Source organism: Phocoena phocoena, chromosome 16 (genome assembly GCF_963924675.1).
Source record: "Phocoena phocoena chromosome 16, mPhoPho1.1, whole genome shotgun sequence".
Lineage (NCBI taxonomy): Eukaryota > Metazoa > Chordata > Mammalia > Artiodactyla > Phocoenidae > Phocoena > Phocoena phocoena.
Window position 1 is genome coordinate 31,893,020 of NC_089234.1, and position 16,489 is coordinate 31,909,508.

The 16,489-nt window shown below is 47.4% G+C and overlaps 1 protein-coding gene across 1 annotated transcript in view; it reads left to right on the forward strand.

The window, feature by feature from the left end:
- The first annotated feature begins 4,177 nt into the window (after nt 1-4,177).
- SORBS1 (sorbin and SH3 domain containing 1) overlaps nt 4,178-16,489 on the forward strand; it is a 239,875-nt gene continuing 227,563 nt past the window's right edge. Inside the window, exons 1-2 of the mRNA XM_065893760.1 lie at nt 4,178-4,289; nt 5,993-5,998. The gene's annotated coding sequence lies outside the window, so the exon portion shown is untranslated. The remainder of the gene's footprint in view (nt 4,290-5,992; nt 5,999-16,489) is intronic.

A 16,489-nucleotide genomic window follows, 5' to 3' on the forward strand; every position in this document is an offset into this window, starting at 1 on the left:
CCGCGCTCTAGAGCCCGCGAGCCACAACTACTGAGCCTGTGCGCCACAACTACTGAAGCCTGAACACCTAAGAGCCCGTGCTCTGCAACAAGATAAGCCACCGTAATGAGAAGCCTGCTCACCACAGCGAAGAATAACCTCCGCTTGCCGCAACTAGAGAAAGCCTGCGTGCAGCAACGAAGACCCAACGCAGCCAAAAAAAATTTTTTTAATAAAAATAAATGCTTATATGAAAAAGAAAATAATACCCTCTTAGCGAGTGCTTATGTGTCAGGCAGCATGTAAGCACTTTACATGCGTGCTGTCATCTACAGCTCACAAGTAAACCTTAGGAGGGTTGTGTCTCCCTCCTGTTACAGATGAGGGACCTGAGAACTTGCACAAGAGTTCCACGTTAGGCATTGAAGCCAGGATTCTGCCCACAGGCTTAACCACTATACTTCCTGCCATCTCTAGATCATCTTGTTTCTTTCCCTCTCTCCCAGGGTGTGTGACGCTGAAGATGGAGGAAAGGCTGACGACTCTGGGCTGACATCTACAAAATCCTGCTTGATCCTCTCCCAATCCCTCACACTTAACGGCCTGCTTGAAGGATGCTTCCTACAGCACGTTTATGACCCTGGTTTGTGTTCTTGTTTTGCGCCTGATATTTTAATTTCTTGGTTTGTGCCTGATATTTTAATTTATCTCCAACAGTGGAAGGACTGCTGGGAATAATCTGATGCACAAGAAGAGAAAACCAGGAGTTACTAGTAAGATTAAATTAAATGTAAGCACATTTTTCACAGTGTGTAAAGCATAGTGCTAAGCACTGTTTGAGATGAGCAGACACAAGCCAGGACATCATGGAATTTACAATCTGGTGGGGAGAGAGGATGAGGAAAGACTACATACATATATACGTGAGTTCATGCCAAATATGGTGAATTCCACGAGAAAGGAATAAATGAAGTGCTGTAGGGCTAGAAAGCAGGGAGTGCTCCCATTTCCCTGGGGAGCCAGGAATGAGGCCATATGATATAAGAGAATGGCTGAGATGAGAGTAGAAAGCCCCGAGCTTTACTCCAGGCTTGGTCACTGATATACTATTGTACTAATAAGGACTTGGTATTTCTCCTCCCCAGGACAGGCCACATAATTTTTAGGACTCAGTACCAAATGAAAATGTGGGGTCCCTTGTTCAAAAATGAAGAATTTCAAGATGGCGAGAGCAAAGCAATACCCAAGTGTGGGACTCTTCTTAGTACGCCCATGAAGCGGAACTTCCCTGAGCTTCTGCTACCCCAGGGGTTACCTTTGGGAGGTGGGGAGGCAGGTCTTACCAGCACCTAGCACATGGCCTGCTACTCAGATGAATCATGAATGACTGGCGACAACAGTGAGTTGACATGAGAACACATGATGATTTCTTGGGGCACTTTCAGTGTTAAAATGTTATTAGACCATGATTCTGAACACTTCTTGAAGGAGACATTTGAGATGAATCTTGAAGGATAGTAGGATTTTTCTTTCCCTTTATCTTCCGTTTCCCTTCCCTTCTGTCCTTTCAGTATTTTCCCATTTATCTCATAAACCCTAATGACATACAGACTGGAACCAGCAGAGGAGTGCAACATTTGAGGGATGACTCAAAGACTGAGGCCTCATTAAAGATTTCCCCAGGCAGTTTCCCACTTACAAGGGAAGACCTTGCCAAGAGATCAAATCTCCACAAGTAGAGTCTGGTTTTTCATTTTAAGATTATTTTGTTTTATTTTCATTGAACAATTTGATAGATGTTTATGATGAAAAGAATCAGAAAAATATAGATGAGGGAAAAATACTCATAATCCCACAAGAAATAGTTCTAACGAGATTGCAGTGCAAAACTAGTTTTCAACCTACTTTTCTATTCAGGAATATGTTATGAGCATATTTTTGTGTTAATGAGTCAGTATACTTTTTCATTTTTCATGGCTGTATGATATTCTTTCTTATGGTTGTACTGTAATTTTCTTAACTAATCCATTCAAACTGAACATTTGGATTGTTTTTTATTTTTATTTATTTATTTTTTTTGCTATTCTAAGTGGTGTTATCCTGAATTTGCTGGGTAGGCAATTTACTTAGTTACTCCAGCAGTTATTTTCCTCCTCTGTGGATAAACTCAAGATAACAGTAGCATTTCTTCCTGGGGTTGCTGTGTGGTATTGGTCAGTTAATGCATGTATGAACGGACAGTTATGGTCAGTTAATATTAAACTGGTCAGTTTACGCTCTTAGCATAAATGCATTATACTGTACAGTGGACTAGACATGCAGTCAGCCCTCCCTAAACGCAGGTTTCACACCTGCAGATTCAACCCAATCAAATGTGATCAAATTTTCTTCACAGTTGGTTGAATCCGCAGATGTGAAATGCACCGATTTTGGGGGGCCGACTGTATTCCTTGTACTACTCCATTTTAAATAAGGGACTTGAGCATCCACAGTTTTTGGTGTCCATGGGGTCTCCTGGAACAAATCCCCCACAGATACTGAGGGACAAGTGCATTAGCCGTTTCATTACTTTACAGGCCCAGGAGGAACTGCCTCCCTTAGATTGTGGTGGAAGTTAATAGTAGAGCCTGCAAAGCTGGACTTCTAGTCTAGTGTTCTTTGCAAAACAGCAAGATGAGGTGCAAGCTGGGGGACACCTGGTCTGGGGGCTCCCTAGATTGAATAGCTTTCTAGTAGTTTCTTGTCTCTTCAGTTGTAGAATAAGTTCCCAGGTGGCTAGGAGACTTCTAATTTTTTTTTTTCTTTACACAGCAGGGGACAGCAGGTGCTCAGCAAAGACTTGACACTGTTCCTTGACATCCAAGAACCTTAGCAGATGTGTTTCCCATCAGCCTGTGCAGTCATCAAAGCCTTTCTTTCCCTTGCACACACAGCCTGTTACACAGCCTGTTAACTGGGAAGTGCCCTGGCTGAAGATTCTTGCCAAGGGCAGCTGACAAAAATCAGTTCTGTTCAGCCCAAAGGATGATTGCCCCACCTTCAGGGATGCCCCAGGGATGTGGGAAGCTAGGCGTGGAGGGAGCATGTTCCAGGCCGGTTACTTGCTGGAGGTGACCTTGGGCAAGAAGTTTCCCCTCTCTGCGTTCTGTTTTCTTTTTGTAACACTGAGGCGGACTGGAGGAGGTCAGGATGGTATCACAGTGGTTACCTCTGAACCCATCTAGCAAAGTACTCTTCTCCCCACTTGCGCATGACCCTGTTTTGTTTTATTCACCCTATTTTGCACATTGCAGATGATCTTGTTTATTTATTCACTCGATTATTTGCCTGTCTCCCTCACTAAAATGGAAGCTTCATGAGCGGAGGGGTCTTGTCTGTTGTATTTTCGGCAGTAACCCCAGGGCCTAGTATATGCCTGCCATAGAGCCGCTGAATAAAAATATTACATGAATGAAATCTCAGAGCCTGGGTTCAAATGCGTATTGCACCGGTTTCTGTGTGACTTAGACCAAGCCGCTTAAACCATTTCAGTTTTCCCACTTGAAAAATATGGATTAGTAATAGTGACTATCTTAAAAGACTATGAGGATCAAAAGAGAGAAAAACTACTAAGTTTTAAGCATACTGGCTGACATACAGTATAATAATGATAGTAGCAAACATTTATATAGTGCGACGGCCAGGCACTGATCTAAACGGTTTACATACGTTAACTATATTAATCTTCTCTGTGTCCTGTCCTGCGAAATAGGTACTGGTTATTATACCATTTTAAAGATGAGCAAACTGGGGCACAGGAGTTGAGTAAGTTATATGTACTCAAGACAGGTTAGCTGTTTTTTTTATGCCTAAGATTCCTTCCCAGCTCCCCGTGGGCGACCCCTCAGAAAGATCAGAGGGCGCCCCGGGCCAGCCTCCCGCCCAGCCCGAGGCCGGCCGGGTCAGAAAGGGTTACTGGGACCGCGCGCACGTTCTCGACGGGAGATCCGCGGGCCCGCGCGCCGGGCTCACAACGCTGCGGGGTGGAGCGGCGGGGCGCCTCGTCGCCTCCCATTGGCGCACACGCCCCTTCCTGTCACTGCCGGGTCCGGCACCGCCCCCTAGTACCGCCCACCTCCCAGGAGCCGCCGGAGTGGACGGTTCCAGACGCATGCTAATGAGGGGGCGGCCGCCGCAGCCCATTGGCCGGCCGCGGAGTGTCGGTGAAGTCAGCGCCGAGTCCCAGAAAAACAGAGCGGGGCCAACTGCAGAGTGTAGTGCGAGTTGGGCAGGACGCGCGCAGCCGGCCCGCCCGCCCGGAGACCCGCAAGGTAAGCCCGCGCCAGCGGCCCCTCAGCCCGCGCTCGCCTGATTGTCAGCGCCGGCGCCGGGGGCGTGCGCCGGCCCGGCCCCCGCGGGCGGCGCCTTTGTTCCACGCTCTGAGGAGGCGCGTTTAAAGGGCCAGCTGTTGGAAGGACTTGAGGGACCCCCTCCCCCAGAGCATCCCCCGTGGTCAAGGGGAACACCGTGGTCCCCCTCGGCGGAACCCTCCTTCCTGCCTGCTTGGTGGATCCCCAGTCTTTAAGGGAAAGTTCCCCAGGGTGCGGGGGTTTTGGAGGATCCCAGGTTTTTGTCTTTTTTATTTTTTGTTTGTTTTTATTGGTGGGTGGGGGTACGTGCGATCATGGCCTCTGCTAGGAGAGAATGTCCGCCTGCTTCAGGCTGGCTGCAATATGGGTGGGTGGAGGAGACATCAAAGCCCGCGTGGGTTTGCGCTGTAAAGTGAAACTACCGAGGAGAGGCTCCTCTGCAGTAGCCAGAGGAGGAAGGAGGGAGCGAGCGTCAGGATGGAGGCATCTCAGGTGTGTTCATTCATCAGCATCCCTCTGGAGGAGAGGAAGGCGGGAGGGCAGCACGGACTACCGGTCTGGCCTAGGACCCGTCAGAATGAGCGGGTACGTTTGTGTGTGTGTCCGTGTCCGGGGACGCCGGTGCCTGCTCATCTGCCCATGCTCCTTCATCCCTCAGTGACTGGCAGCTTCTTGCTAGCCAGCTCCTCACCGAGATGAACAGAAAGCAACTCCTTTCTCCGAATTCCCCGAGCATCCCCGGCTCTCCTCTGGCTTCTTTCCGAGGTGGCTTCCTTGATAAGCGCTAGCGCCATTCAAGATAGAGGGGGAAAGAGGCTTGAAATCATTACGTTTTATTCACAGGGGAATGTGCTGTCGAATTCTGCATCCCAGTGCATCCGCTGTCGTAAGATGGCTTTGAAATTCACCAGTGCATGCTTTCTTCAGGCAGACAGAATTTATTACGCTATTACATTGCTACATAAAAGCAGAAAGGATCCCACTGAGCGTTGCTCGTTTTATCCAGACCCTGGATTTTCCCAGCATGTTCTGGCTGAGCCTTTGGATTTTTTGTTTTAAACTGAGCGCTGGGATACCCCTCCTGTCACAGGGCCGACCTGCTGAAATCGCCGGAATTGATTTCACCATCAATAGGAGGGAGGTTCATTTAGAGATATCATGGAGCCTGTCTGGCATGTCAGGCCTCTGACATCACCCCCACCCCCCACCCCTTGCGCCCTTTTTCTCTCCTAAGTGAAGGCCAGGGAGGGCTTGTCTCCATGCCCCCCTCCTTGGTTTGTGAGCTTCTCTAGATTCAGTTTTGTGTTTTTGATTGGAAAGGTGGCTGGGTTGTGATTCAAGAGAATGGAGTGGATTAAGAGTGGGGTGGGCAGCAGATGGGGACAGCAGCCTCAATGACAGAAAACATATGCTGGACATTTGGGGACTCCAGATCTCCAGCCCTTAGAGACAGGTGAGGTTGATGGGTGTGTGTGGAGCGAGAGGGGTGTGTGTGTGTGTGTGTGTGTGTGTGTGTGTGTGTGTGTGTTGGCTGTGAGGGAGCGGTGGAGAGGAGGATGCTGCCAGCAATTTTCTGCCCCACCCTCTTGATGCTGCCTTAAATAGCTCCTTGCCATCCAAGCTCTGATGTTTCAGGCTCTTGGCCTGAGGGGAGGGGAGGGGAGGAGAGGGTTGGTCTTTGGGTACCTCTGCCCTGGGCACTGTTAGAGTGGATGGTTAGGAAAGGGTTAGTTCTCCAGGGGTTGTAGAGAGCTCATTTCTCTGCTGGAGGGCGCTGAGTTGAACTAGCTCGGGTGACTTCCCCGCAGGGTATTAGCAACTGAAAAGAAATGCTTTCTTCCCCTTAGGGCGAAGAGCTGGGAGGGGATTGTCACCGTCAGTCCGTTTGACATTCACCTGCTGTTGGCCCTTTCCTCCCGTTACCTCCTGCTTTCTTTTATTCTAGTTGGCGAGTTTCTGTGAACTTTTCCGAAGGTACTGGGAATATTGGGAGGTGAGGTAGGAGTTGTGGGAAAGGACTAGCAGTTGCTTCTTACTGGCAGAACAAAGAACTGTGCCGCTCTCCCCTTCTCCCCTCTCCAAAAATACAGTCCCATATAGATAGCAGTCTGGGGTTTTCTTTGCCGAGAATGAATGGGCAGGGTTCAGGAAGGAGAGCTTGTATTAGGCAGCATTAGTAGTCATCTGGCCGTCCAAACTTAGCTCTGGCCCCTCCCCTGGACTTGGAAGTAGATTTGCTGTAGAGGGCACTCCCTGGTAATTTGGGATTTAATCTGTCTCTTGAAGAAGGAAACGGATGGTATCACAAAGCTTTGGTGGAGGTCCTCTGGACCAAAAGCAGGACAGCTGGCTTTGATCCAGGCTCCAACCTGCTTTGGGCTTTGGGCTAGTGGCTTCCGCTCTCTGGGCCTGTGTCCTTGTTGGGAAAGTGGAGGGCTTTGGGGTAGATTGTTTTCCAGGGTTCCCGACAGCATTACTGTTCTTAGATTCACAAGACAGTTTGTGATGGCATTTCTAGATTCTTTGCTAAGCTGATGTTAAATTCACAGTATTACTCGATGGCACGAAAGAAACATTCCAGGACTCAGCCTTCTGTTGGATTCAGATGCATCTGTTCCTTGATTAGTGTGATTGGTAAGGTTTTGCTGTATCTAAATAATTTAGAGCTAGAACAGCCCAGAGTGAGACACAGCCCCTCAGTGTGGGTGGTTGGTTGGGGAGACCAGGTGGGGTGACAATGCTGAGGAAAGGGAGTTTCTATAATTCATTCTCTCTCCCTGTGTATGTTTAACTCACTGATTTATTTATGGTTGTACAGGTGAATGTTTAGATATTAGAACCTAAGAGTTGGAAGAGACCTCTGTGATTGCCAGGTTCAGCCCCCCTCACTGAGGAATTTGAGGGGTTGGGTGGCTCAGCCATTTGTTCAAGGTCACACAGCTAGCAAGATGCAGAGCTGGGCAAAAATCCCAGGTGGATAGATTTTAGGTCTTGTGTTCTAGATACACCTCTTAAGTCCCCTCTTCCTGTGAGAGAAATGATACTAAGATGCGGTAGAGAAAAGCAAGGAGAAATTAGGGGCAGTAGAAGGGAGAGGTTGGGGAAACAGACCAGGTAGGAGGTTGGGGGCAGGTCAGATGAGGAAAGGGAAAACAGACACCAGGCTTGGAGGAAAAAGGGATGGAGCTGGAGGGGGGAGGCTTTATCAGCTGTGAAATAGCAGATTTCTACAGCCCTTAGAGTGAAGTAAGTAAGGAGAGGCTTGGCTTAGACATGGGTTGGGGTAGGTGAACAGAGTCCAGGCCAGGGTTGGGACTGACTTGGAGTCTCTTGGGATCTCTCTGTTGACCCTCAGATTGCAGTGTGTGGTGGAGGCTGATTTAGTTTCAGGGCCAACTCAGGCCTTTGGAGCCAGTGGGGCAGGCAGAACTTGAACACGTGGAAAGTCAGATGTGCCGGGAGTGATGCTGGAGAATGCTGAGGTGGGAACCCATTCTGCTGAAGTTCCAGTTTTGTTTTTTTTTTTAATTTAAAGCTAAAAAAATTTTTCCATGGAATTTGTTTTTCAACTCAAACAGCATTTTCTCCACTGACTCTCATTGGTGCTTTGTACATTTTATGAGATAGCGATTTGTGTGATAGTGTCTCTTGTACTTCCTTTTCAGAGGAGATATTGGAGGTGACTGATTTACTGAACCGTAGCTCATATGGAGGGAGCTTCCGGCCTATGACCTGAGCTAAGCCTCAGAATGTTTAGATGAGCAGTTAAAGAGCTGTGAACAGTGGTTAACCACATTAGTAACCATTCAAAGGCAAGGATAAAAGGTGATAATGCTTTGAAGTCTATAGCCCAAGCCTACAGCTGGCCATGTACAGTGTAATTTACTTTGGCCTAGGAAGTCTTCCTGTGGATCCTTTAGTTGTTCCCTCTTTTTGTGTATGGTTACTCATGTCTGTCTGTCTGTCCCTGTATCTTGCTGTCTTTCATCCTTCTTTTCCCACACCCCCTGCTCTACCTTTCTTTTTCTCTCCTACTATTATACCTTTTTCTTTGACCTCCTCCTCCATCTTTTATTTACTGTCAATAACATAGCTCTGTAGTGTATTTTAATATATTTATTGTGTTATTAAAGTCTCATCCTCTCTGTTCTTAATTTGAAATCAGTTGAGTTCACTTTTTTGAATATGTGTATATGTATTTTACACACAAAAAACAAACAAACCAAACCCAATTAAATTGCTTTTTACTTCTGTGTGGCCTTCCATTGATTTTTTTTTCCTCTGCTCCTCTTCTGTGGTCAGTAGTGGCTCTTTACAGAAAAAAAAATTTCCCAGCTCACTGTCACGTGGATATTATTGTTTTTATAACAAAAACAGCTACAACAATAGAAGAAGTTTCCCCCTTGTTTGTGGACACAAGGGACACCCTCTCCCAAGAGATGTGCCCTATTTCTTGACTTCCTTCCATGGAAAGAGTGTCTGCAGCATATTCTCTAACAGGGGCCTGTACTGTAAGGGGTTGGAGGTGCTGATGGGGGAACTGAGGTTTTATCAGTGATCCTGGTAATGCTTAGAGTGTGGGTGGGAGGGAGACAAGAGAGGATATGTAGGAAAAGTTCAGTGTGGTGGTTTTTCTTTATTTCCCCAGGCAGATCTAACTCATCCGGCAGTAGTAGGACCCAGACCCCTTTGGAAAAGAATGAGATGCTTCTCAACTTTCCCATTCGTGTTGGGACCCAAGGGACATCTTGTGTGACACAGGGAGTGTAGGCAGCCACTGACAGGTTGCTGTTATGAAGTCCCGGGTGCTTTGATGGATGCATGCTATGGTGTTTTAACCTTTCTTCTGACTCTTATTAATTATAGAGAAGACTGAGTCTTGATGCTCAGTGGTCAGCAGATAGTTTAGTGTCCAAAGTGGGCCTCTCAAACAAGAAGTTGCCTTGAAGTCTCCAGTTTTTATGTTAAAAATTCACGTGAGGGGACTTCCTTGGTGGTCCAGTGGGTAAAACTCTGTGCTCCCTATTGCAGGGGGCCTGGGTTCAATCCCTCGTCAGGAAGCCAGATCCCACATGCCTCAACCAAGACCCAGTGCAGCCAAAATAAATAAATATTTTTTTAAAAATTCATGTGAGTTTTGTATTCTGTAATACATCTGTTCTGGTTTTAGTATAAAAGTATTTAAAATGCTTTACTGTTGACTACAGTTGATGGTCCAGGAAAATGCTGTGTTTGTCTGGGGTCTTTGCTTGTCCATGCCCGCCCTAAATATGCACAACAGGTCCCGGACTCCCTGCCCTAAATATGCACAGCGGGTCCTGGACCCCAGCCAGAGAAGCCAGCAGTGGGGCAGGTGTCACACCTGTGGTGCTGGGATCTGCCCACTCACGCTTTCCTGCTGACTCTGCCAGACCCACTGATGTCCCGTCATTCAGAACTCTTACACGTCCCCCTGGTCTCTGTCCACTCCCCGGAAGGCCTGTTTCTCCTCTGCCTGGCTGACTTCTACTCCTTTCAGACGCCCTCATGTCTCAAAGAGGTGTTTTCTTCCTGTGTTTGCCTTTCAGCAGTAGCTGTTTCCCTGTCTTCTCTACCAGATTGTGAGATCTGGCAAGAGAGAATTTGTTTCAGCTCTTTTTTTTTTTTTTTTTTTGCAGTACCCGGGCCTCTCACTGTTGTGGCCTCTCCCGTTGTGGAGCACAGGCTCCGGACGCGCAGGCTCAGTGGCCATGACTCACGGGCGCAGCCGCTCCGCGGCATGTGGGATCTTCCCGGACCAGGGCACGAACCCGTGTCCCCTGCATTGGCAGGCGGACTCTCAACCACTGCGCCACCAGGGAAGCCCATATATATATATAGTTTTAAAAGTCAAATAACACCGCAAGCCTTATGAAGAAAGCTGTGTCAGCTCTTCTCATCCTGGTGATCCGCTCCCCAGGGTTAGTCACGGAACACGATTTTCTGTTGCTGCAGGAACAAATTACCACCAATGTAGTGGCTTTAAGCAGCACAAATTTAAATTACAGTTCTGTGGGTTAGAAGTCTGAAAAGGGTCTCACTGGGCTAAAATCAAGATGGTAGCAGGGCTGCATTCTCTTCCTTGCGTCTTCCACTTTCTGGAGGCTGCCTGCATTCCTTGGCTCATGAACCCCTTCCAACATCTTCAAAGCCGGCAATGGCCGGTTGAGTCCTCCCATGCATCACTGACCTTCTACCATAGCCACATCTTCCTGACTCCCTTCTCCGTCCCTCTTCCACTTTTAAGGACCCTTGTGATTACTTTGGGCTCACCTGGATAATCTAGGATAATCTACCTGTTTTAAGTCCATTTGATTAGCAACCTTAATTCCCCTTTGCCATGTACCATGCTTATGGGTTCGGGGATTAGGGTATGGGCATCTTCATCTTTGAGGGACCATTATTCTGTCTACCATAGTCACTTCCAACCCTTTTAGCTGTTTCTCTTGATATGGCTATTGTCCTGCTATGGACTAGAGGAGCCCTTATTCCCCTCTTCACTCCTCCTCTCCTCACATACTTCCCTTCCTTCACGTTCTCCCAGTGTGGTTATGTCACGGTTTTTGGTTGCGATAGTCAATACTTATATTATTTTGACTGTGTAAATAGTGTTCATGGCTGAGCCTTATAGTTGTACTGTAATGAAATTTCCTTTCTTGTATGTCTCTTTTTTTATTTTTTTGAGTTAATAATTGCTTTTTTTTTCCTATTTAGTTTCCTTTGTACTTATTACTAATTCCCAGTGTTTCTGACGGCATTTAAAAATATCTCTGTTTTATAACACAAGTTCCTTTTTATTTCACTACAGTCTTTTTGTCCTTGGAGACCTCCCTCCCAGAGGCCTCCATCCCTCACCTTTATTCCCTGTTGATGGACCTCTAGGCCTGGGGCATGACTCATCATGGGGATTCCCTCACCTTGCTCTGGGTTGGATCCTCTGTTTCCTATTTCTTGATTTATTCCTCAGGAGTTTCTGAGAGAGGGTCTGTACAACTTGATCACCTCACATTTGCATGTCTGAACTGTTCTTATTCTATTATACATTCACACTTGATTGGTGGTTTGATTTGTCTAGAATTTTAGATTGAAAGCCGTTTTCCCTTAGTTTTGAAGGCATTGCTCCGCTGTCTTCTAGGTTCCAATATTGATGTCAGAATTTGGATGCTATTCTGATTCTTGATCATTTACGGGTAACCTGCATTTTTCTTGCAGAAAGTTTTAGGATCCTCTTTCTTTCCCTGTATTTGGATTGTTCTTGCTTTAAAAATTATCATGCTGGCTCCTTGGTGTGCTCTTTTGATCTGAAGACTCAAATTCTTCAGTTTGGGGACATTTTCTTATATTTTTCTCTGTTAATTTCATTTTCTCCCCTTTTCTTGTGTTTTGTCTTTGGAACTCCTATTACCTGGATGTTGGACATCCTGGGTCGTTTGTAATTTTAAAATCTTTTATTGTTTTCCATTTTGCTTTACTTTCTATTATTATAAGTTTATTTATTTAATTTATTTTTGGCTGTGTTGGGTCTTTGTTGCTGTGTGCGGGCTTTCTCTAGTTGTGGAGAGCAGGGGCCACTCCTCATTGCAGTGCGCAGGCTTCTCATTGCTGTGGCTTCTTTTGCTGCGGAGCACGGGCTCCAGGCGCGCGGGCCTCAGTAGTTGCAGCACTTGAGTTCAGTAGCTGTGGATCACGGGCTCTAGAGCACAGGCTCAGTAGTTGTGGCGCACGGGCTTAGTTGCTCTGTGGCATGTGGGATCCACCCAGACCAGGGCTCGAACCCTGGTCCCCTGCATTGGCAGGTGGATTCTGAACCACTGCGCCACCAGGGAAGCCCTTGTTTTACTTTTGAGAGACGTCTTCAGCTTTATCATGAATAACCCTTTTGAATTTATGCTTTCATGGTTTTGCTTGAAACATTTTTGCGTGTTTTACTTTCTAGAATTTGCTAGCTCTCTGAAGGCTCATTTTTCTTTTTTTGTGTTGAATAGCATCTTGTTCTTGCTTCACGGATGCAGTAAACTCACTTATATGTGTTGTATTTCGTTTTTTGGTGTTTTTCTGCTTCCCCTGCATTGTCCTTGTTTCCTCCAAGTCCCTTTTTTCTGCTTCTTTTGGTTACTGTATTTCCCATTGGAACCATCCTTCCATGCATGCTGATCCTTAACTGTCCATTTCTATTTTAAGAGTGGAGACCAAAATGCTGATTGGGCACCTGTGCAGCAAGAAAGGGGCTTGTGAACCTCGTGGTACAGCGATTCATTAGAGAACCTCCCTTTCTTCCACTGGGGACACCTAGAAATCAGTGCGTATAGATCTTTTCTCTGGGAATGTTGGGTTTTCCTGGAGAGGAGTGTGCCTGGGGGTGTAATAGCCTGTTTGTTGCTCCTCCTGGGAGCCTTGATGGGGAAGGAGGCTGGGTACCCTGTCTGGTATGCAGATTTTCACTCAGTCCATCTGTTTTCAGAAAGTTGCCCCCCCCCCCCTACCTCCCTCAGCTGTGTCTCTCCCTCAACTGTGTCTGAATCCAGAGAGTCTCTGGTGTAGTTGCCTAGACAGTGAACCTCCACCTCTTGCCGGCTGAGGGAGGGAGGTCACCAGACTGAGCAGATTGCAGGAGAGACCCTGGCATCTTTTTGCTCCTTTCGCCAACTTTCTGCAGGCTCCCCTCTTTCTAGTCCCGTCCTGCTTCTCCCCTCGCAGTCCTTGGTGCCCCCCATTCCTGAGCCTTCTCCTGTTCCTGTGACATAAGTCACCATTTGTTCAGTGGTTTTTCTCCCCTACTTGCACTCAGCAGAACAGATGAAGCAGAAACCCGAATCAGCGACCGCATGGCAATCGGCTCTGTCTCTTCCAGAATTCTGTTAACATATCTCATCAGCCATCGTCTCCTTTCCATTAAAAAACAGATCCCTCTGCTGCCTTTCCGCGGGGTTCTGGGAGAGAGCAGAGATAAATGTGGCTGTTCTGATCTGACCAGAAGTTCGTTTCATCTCTTTATCCAAGCCTTTAAACAGGTGCCTGATATATAGTATATTCCCAAGAAATGTTTGTTAAATGATTGGACGCATGTTTCTAAGATGGTATACATACAGTAGGTCCTCAGATTTTCAAGAATCCCCAACATACAGCTGTCCAGAAATAAATCTATTGTTTATTCTGAGATGGATGTAATAACAAGCAGTGGGCAGACCCTGCCACTCTCCCCCTGAAGGGTCGGATAAGAAGTGCCATTAGATGGATTATAGACTGTTGGGCTGGTAAGTGATGAGATCCAGGTGCCACCTCCAGCCCCATCACTAACAACTTGGGTCACCTTGAGAAGTCACTTAACCCATCTGAGTTGTGGTTTCCTCAGCCTTTAAAGGGGCTGTTTGTCAAGATTTGATTCATTTCACTGCCCTGAGCGCCTGCTGTGTGCAAGGCGCGGCGCAGGGTCCCTCCGGGTATCTCTTTAGTTCAGTATTTTGTACATGTGTCTGTTATGGCATGTGTCACACTGAGTTGACGGTGTTTGGTTTATATGTCTTTCTCCTGATCGTACTTCAGTAACTTGCACGGGGTAATACTCTGCAGATTGCACCTCTTACCCTTTCTAGATATGGGCCCCTGGTGAAGGCTTACATTATAGCTGTCTTTCTATCTCCTGGGTCTGCCACAGTCCTCAGCTCATAGGAGATGTATGGAAACTTAGATTTTTGCACTTAGAAAGAATACATCAAGGAGACATGAAAACGTGAGTTGCTCTGCCAGGATCCCCAAACCTTGCTTGGAGAATAGGGCCTCGCTCGTTGGGAGTCTAGCTGTATATGCCGCGGCTCACTTATGGAGGTGCAGAGGGGGGACTGAATACATTAAGTCAGCGGAGATAGCAGTCCTGGGCCACAGCCCTGACACTGGAGGATTGTTCCCCACACACAGATCTCAGTCATGTAGTTGTTTAACCAGCCTTACAGTGAGCTAGGATTGGACTCATTATACTAAGAAAGTGACTTACAGATATAATCCTGTATTTAAAAACGTTTAAGTGCGGGGACTTCCCTGGTGGTCCAGTGGTTAAGACTTCACCTTCCAATGCAGGGGTTTGGGTTCAATCCCTGGTTGAGGAGCTAAGATCCCTTATGCCTAAAAACCAAAACATAAAAGAGAAACAATATTGTAACAAATTCAATAAAAGACTTTTTAGACAAATGGTCCACGTTAAAAAAATCTTAAAAAAATGTTTAAGGGGGCTTCCCTGGTGGCACAGTGGTTGAGAGTCCGCCTGCCGATGCAGGGGACACGGGTTCGTGCCCCGGTCTGGGAAGATCCCACATGCCGCGGAACGGCTGGGCCCATGAGCCATGGCCGCTGAGCCTGCGCGTCCGGAGCCTGTGCTCCACAATGGGAGAGGCCGCGACAGTGAGAGGCCCGCATACCGCAAAAAAGGAAAAAAAAATGTTTAAGGGCTGTTTCATAACTTATTTTGTTTTTCCCAGACCTGTGAGCTAGCGTGCCAGGACAAGTAAGTAGAAATTTCAGGGAGATAGTTTAGCTCCGTAGAACTTTTAGAAGATTTGTCTCCATAGCTTTTCATCTTGAGAGGTGCTCCCTCTCTTACTGCTTTGGGAGGCCTGAGCTCCTGGGCAAGCTGAGGTTAGATGTCCACTGGGCAGGGAACCTGAAGAATCAATGCTTGGGTGTCAATGAAGTCATATTAGAGCACCTGAAAAGTCCTTTGCTTTTGATTTGTTCAACAAATAGTTAACTGAGCTCCTCCATCCATAGTCTGGGGTCTATGCTGGGCTCTGCGAATACAGCAGTGAGAGAAGTGGCACCTGCCATCCTGGAATTTATAGACTAGAGTTGAACTTTCCAGTATGGTAGCCACTAGCCACATGTGACTATGTAAGTTTAAATTAATTAAAGTGAAATACAGTTTAAAATTCAGTTTCTCGGTCATGCTAGCCACATTTCAAGTGCTCCATAGCTACGTGACACTAGCAGCTGCCCCATGGACAGCACAGAGAGAGAACCTTTCCATCACCTCAGGATGTTCTCTTAGGAGACGCTGGACGACAGAGCTAAGAGTCTCTGTTTCTAGACCAGGCGTCCGTGATCAGCCTTGTTTCACAGTCGAGGCAGCTGAGGCACAGAAAAGCCATTTGTTTAAGGTCATGTGGCTGGATGGGCCTGAGCTGGGAGCAGATCTCTTACCTTGGCGCTCGGCTCTTCTCTCTCGGAAGTGAGGTCGGGGAGCAGAGTGACGAGGCGTGTGATCTCTGCGCGCAGGCGGCTTGGGCCCCCATCCTGGCTCTGCCGCTCCCTCAGGCACGTTTCTAGTCTGTACCTCAGTTGCCTCACCTATAAAATGGAGAAAACAGTAGTGCCTACATCACAGGACTGTGTAAGTCTTTAGAGCTGTGCCTGACCCATAGTAATCACTCAGTAATGCTGGTTGCTGTATTGAGAATGAGAAGGGGACCGAAGTTATTGGCAGAGTCAAGGGGGCGTTTGCAAACAGGAGACCATGGAGTGGAAAAAACATTGGCAGGCAAAGCTGTGTTTGTAGAGCGGACTGACCACCTGGGGAGGGACACATAACTGAGTACGTCTAAGCCAGGGGCTGCTTTGGTCACGTGAGCCGATGTGAAAATGCCAGTGTGTTCCTGAAGCCGTCCCAGCTCCAGTACTGGTGACTGGTACTCGGAACAAGAATCCTTTTGATGTCTCCTTCCTCCTGGTCTGCCTTTACCCACAGCTGTTTCTCTGGTCCCCAAACATTCCTCCCCTGTCCCCCCACCCCGGACATTTCCACCTTGGAAGGATGAGGTCAGAGATGTTTGCCATTACCCCTGTGGAGCAGAGGGATGTGCCAGAGAAGTGCAGCCGAGACAAGGGATCCTGGTCTTTTCTTAGCGGTTTCTATCCCTTGGTGATTTGCATTCCCACCATCGCTCAGTCCTGCAAGCAGGTCCATGTAATGTAGCTTCGTGTTCCAGAGGTGCCCATTTTGCTGGGTGAAGAGAAAGAGAGCTCTGCTGTCAGCCCCAGGGACGGGATGGTGCCCCATTTGGGAGGTGAATCCCTGCCTGCACGTGGAACTTTTGTTTAAGAAGTGCTTCAATAACCACAGTCTCATTTCACTTGTTAAACAAATGCTGGTGAGC